This window comes from Plecotus auritus, assembly GCF_963455305.1.
Source record: "Plecotus auritus genome assembly, chromosome: 4".
NCBI classification, from domain to species: domain Eukaryota; kingdom Metazoa; phylum Chordata; class Mammalia; order Chiroptera; family Vespertilionidae; genus Plecotus; species Plecotus auritus.
The window spans coordinates 97,577,963-97,582,869 of NC_137775.1; the positions used below are offsets into that span (position 1 = coordinate 97,577,963).

General features: G+C 45.3%; 1 pseudogene across 1 annotated transcript; it reads left to right on the top strand.

Moving 5' to 3' along the window:
- The first annotated feature begins 1,488 nt into the window (after positions 1–1,488).
- On the top strand, positions 1,489–1,842 carry LOC308247094 (LYR motif-containing protein 1-like; annotated as a pseudogene). The gene has a single exon. The product of its transcript is annotated as an LYR motif-containing protein 1-like (transcript).
- The last annotated feature ends 3,065 nt before the right edge of the window (positions 1,843–4,907 follow it).

Genomic DNA, 4,907 nt, shown 5'->3' on the forward strand with positions numbered 1-4,907 from the left:
TGCTATTGTAATTACTCACTAGCATTTGGCATTTAAAACCACCCACTTGAATCTCCAACAATGTAAGAGACACCACTGGACCAGTGGGTGGCAGCTCCAGCTTGTCCATCACTCAGAAGGCAGATAAGCTGGCACGGGCCCCAGGTTTCTAGCTTTGGCAGGGCACAGAGCAAGGGGGCAGCACCACGCGCGCACCGCGCTGGCTTCACAAACACCTGCCCACCGTGATGCGGGTGGTTCAGATGCTGCCCAGCATGTGCTTTAGTGGAGGGATGACAGAGCTGGTGTGCTGGGGAGCCCTGGTGCTGGGGTCCCTCAGCCCACACGCCCTTGCCGTCACCTAGCACCTGGTGAGGTGCTCGGGTTCCCATGCTTTAGAGCAGTTCAGCTGCCCTCTTCCAATACCAGTGAGACATAAAGCAATCACTACAAGCAGGGACAGTATGCCCTGGCGCTCTCGGATAGTAGTACGTGGCAACTTAGGCCCACACAAAAATCTGCACACATTTATAGCAGCTTTATTCGTAATTGCCCCAAACAGGAAGCAACCAAGATGCCTGCAATGGGTGTATGGATAAACAAACTGTGGTGCATCCAGACCATGGTATATTATTCAGTGTGAAAAAGAAATGTGCTATCAAGCCACAAAAAGACACAGAGGAACTTCATTATTATTTTTTTGGTGTTTTTTAAAATATATTTTATTGATTTTTTCCAGAGAGGAAGGGAGAGGGATAGAGAGTTAGAAACATCGATGAGAGAGAAACATCCATCAGCTGCCTCCTGCACACCTCCTATTGGAGATGTGACCACAACCAAGGTACATGCCCTTGACCAGAATCGAACCTGGGACCTTTCAGTCTGCAGGCCTACGCTCTATCCACTGAGCCACACTGGTTAGGGCAACATGGAGGAACTTGAAATGCATGTTGCTAAATGGAAAACCCAGTGTGTAAAGGCCATCTACGGTGTGAGCTCAACTCTGGAAAAGGCAAGACTAGAGCGACAGTGAAAAGATCAATGGTTCCAGGTGCAGCTGGAGGGGAGGAAGGATGAGGAGATGGAGCACAGAGGGCAGGGGAACATTTCTGCATGAAACTGTAATGTGGATACATGACATTATGCATCAAAATGCATGGGAATAGCGCTAGCCGGTTTGGCTCAGTGGATCGAGTGATGGCCTGCGGGCTGAAGGGTCCCGGGTCTGATTCCATCAAGGGCACATGCCTGGGTTGTGGGCTCAATCCCCTAATAGGGGGCGTGCAGGAGGCAGCCAATCAATGATTCTCTCTCATCAATAATGTTTCAATCTCTCCCTTCCTCTCTGAAATCAATAAAAATACATTTTTAAAAAACACACAAAATGCATGGAAATACAACACAAAGAGTGAACCCTAATGTAAATGATGAACTTTATGGCCTCCTCGCAGTGCTCTGGGCGCCCAGCGCTTCCGAGGGTAGGGGAGGCCAGACGGCACGGGTCGGAGGATGACCACAGCACCAAGACAAGAAGTGCTTGGCCTCTAGCGCCCAATCTTCAGGCTTGCCCGGAAAAGGCAGGCAGCGTCAGGGCAGGTGGAAGACACTGTACATCGTACATGAAGCCAGGACGCTGTTCCAGAAAAACAAATATCTCACAGACACAGACCAGATTAAGCCGTGTGTAGATGAATGCACAGCTGGGGTCGAAATCAGACTGCACTACCAGATCCCGTATCCAAGGCCAATTCATCTGCCTCCGATGGGCCTTACCTCACTACCAGGCGGGGGCTTCGAAGTCAGGAAAAACTGAGGACACTTTCCAAACCAATATATCTCAAGTCTCACAATGAGGTTTCCTAATCCAGGGAAAGTTTATTTCTCAGACGATGAGCCTACTAGGTCTTGAATGTAAACCAGACGGCAAAACCTTTCTCCTTGATTGGGGCAAAAATCCAAGTATCTTCTTTAAAGCCTCCCAAATATTGGTACTGACCTCATGCTGTGTGTCAGGGCCTTGCTGTCTGAGAGGATGACAGCAATCCTGGCGGGCGGTTGCAGACCTCACAGCCTCCCGAGGAAGGAAGACTGGAGAACGGCAAAGCTGCTCGAGGAAAGTCCCTGCCTGGCCTGTCGGCTGACACTGAGAAGCCACCCAGTGCCTGGGTTTCTCATGGCCGCTCGCAAACAATCTACCTCCCTCGGAATATTGTAGGCTTTCTTTTTAAGTTATAGATTTGCTTACACGTGGGCCCTTCCCCCGGCCGGTGTGGCTGGATTGGGTGTTGCCCTGTACACCCAAAGGTTGCCGATACCAGGCAGGGCCATGTCTGGGTTGTAGGCTTGATCCCCAGTTTTTGCTCTCCCATTGATGTTTCTTTCTCTCCCACTCCCTTCTTCTCTCTAAAAATAAAAAATCTTTTTAAAAAAATATATTTTATTGATTTTTTACAGAGGAAGGGAGAGGAATAGAGAGTTAGAAACATCCATGAGAGAAAAACATCAATCAGCTGCCTCCTGCACACCTCCTACTGGGGATGTGCCCGCAACCAAGGTACATGCCCTTGACTGGAATTGAACCTGGGACCCTTCAGTCCACAGGCCGATGCTCTATCCACTGAGCCAAACTGGTTAGGGCTAAAAATAAAAAATCTTTAAAAAAATGATGAACTTTATAATAAGAGTATATCAATATTGGTTCAATGATTATAATAAAGATACCACAAGATGTCAGTAACAGGAGAAACTATGGGGAGGAAGAGAGGCAGGGTATAGAAACTATATTGAAGAGAAAATAAAAGAAACTATATTGAGTGTCCACTCAAATTTTTTGTGAACCTCAAACTGCTCTAAAAAAGAAAGTCTATTTTTAAAAACATCACTAATATCCATATGGTATTCTCTGACAATGGGATTGAATTAGAAATGAATAACAAAAAGGTAAATTTAAAATGTAAAAAATGGTTATAAATAGAGTTGACCCTTGGATAACATGAGTGTGAACTGCGTGGGTTCACTTAAATGCAGATTTTTTTGAGAAATATATTTAAAAAAAATCTTGGAGATTTGCAACAATTTGAAAAAAATTGCAGACGAACTCCATAGCCTACAAATATATAAAAAAAGAGAGAGAGAGAAAAAGTTAGGTATGTCATGAACACATAAAATATAGGTAGATGCTAATCTATTATCATTTACTACCATAAAACAAATCTTTTATAAAAAGTTAAAATGTATCAAAACTTACCTACATAAACACAGACTGTGCATGTGCCATTTGCCATCAAAATAAATGTAACCAAATGTACAGATGTTAAGTCACAACTGCATAGACTTCCCTGCAGTGCACACTGTTTACTGGGATAATTTGTAGCCGCCTCCTGTGCTATTGCTGAGCTCAGTGTCTCGAGTATCCCCACTCAAACAGGACGCCAATCATCGTGCGAGCGGTTCATCGGCCCTGTGAGTTGCATATGGCAGTAAAGCGTGGTCTCTTGCATTTATCATATTTAGTGCAATGCCACAAACCTGGGATAGCACCAGATGCTGCAAGTGCTCCACGAGGAGAAACGTCACAACACTAGAAGAAAAAGCTGAGTCTCTCGATGTGCCTTAGCTTGAGGACTGCAGCTGTGGCTGCCCACATGTCATGATAAATAAGTCCAGCGTAAGGGCCAGGGTCAAGAAAGGGAAAAGGAAATTCATGAAGCTGCCACTGCAGCTATGACAGCAGGTGTGAAAACTTTGCACTCTTTGAGAAGTAACTTTATCTGATGTTGAAAATGCAGTTTTGCCCTAGCTCAGTGGTCGGCAAACTGCGGCTCGCAAGCCGTGGTTTGCCACTCTGTTGACTAATGAGTTTGCTGACCACTGACCTAGACTCTCGATTCCAATAATTACAGGCTGTGGTTGTTCCTTGTGATTAAGCCCCTATCCCAGTGGTCGGCAAACTCATACCTATGGGCTCTAATATGATTTGAGAAAAAGCAAAAAGAAGGTGAAGGATCTAAAGCTGGAGAATTTAATGTCAGCAGAGGATGATCTGATGATTTTAGAAAGAGGTTTGGCTTTAATAAATGTCAAGACAACAGGAGCAGCAGCTTCTGCCGCCACAAGGCAGCAGGTGAGTGCCCAGGTGCCTTTAAGACAACCTGGGTTGGTTCCGTGGATGTTTTGTCCCTGACGTCAGGAAGTACCGTGCCAGTAAGAAACTGCCCTCCCCCCCTCCCTGCCCCGTGCTTTCTTCTTTTTAAAAAATATTTATTGTTGAGAGTATTACAGATGCCCCCCACCTTTTTCCACCATTGACCCCCTGCACCCAGTTCCCGCCCCACCCCAGGCCTTCACCACCCTATTGTCTGTGTCCATGGGTAATGCATATATGCATAAAAATTCTTTGGTTAATCTCTTGTCCCCCACCCCCTTCCCTCAGAGATTACTCAATCTGTTCCAGGTTTCCATGCCACTGGTTCTGTTTTATCAGTCAGTGTATTTTGTTACTTAGATTACACATATGAGTGAGATCATGTGATACTTGTCTTTCTCTGATGACTTTTTCACTTAGCATGATACTCTCCAGGTCCCTCCATGCTATCTCAAAGGGTAAGAGATCCTTTTGTTCAGCTGCATAGTATTCCATGGTGTAAATGTACCACAGCTTTTTTATCTATTCATCTACTAATGGGCACTTGGGCTGTTTCCAGATCTTAGCTATTGTAAATAACTATGAACATAGGGGTGCATATATTCTTTCTGACTGGTGTTTTGGAATTCTTAGGATATTCTCAGAAGTGGGATCACTAGGTCAATGGCAGTTCCATTTTTAATTTTGTGAGGAAACTCCACACTGTTTTCCATAATGGCTACACCAGTCTGCATTCCCACCAACACTACACAAGGGTTTCCTTTTTTTCCACATCCTTGCCAGC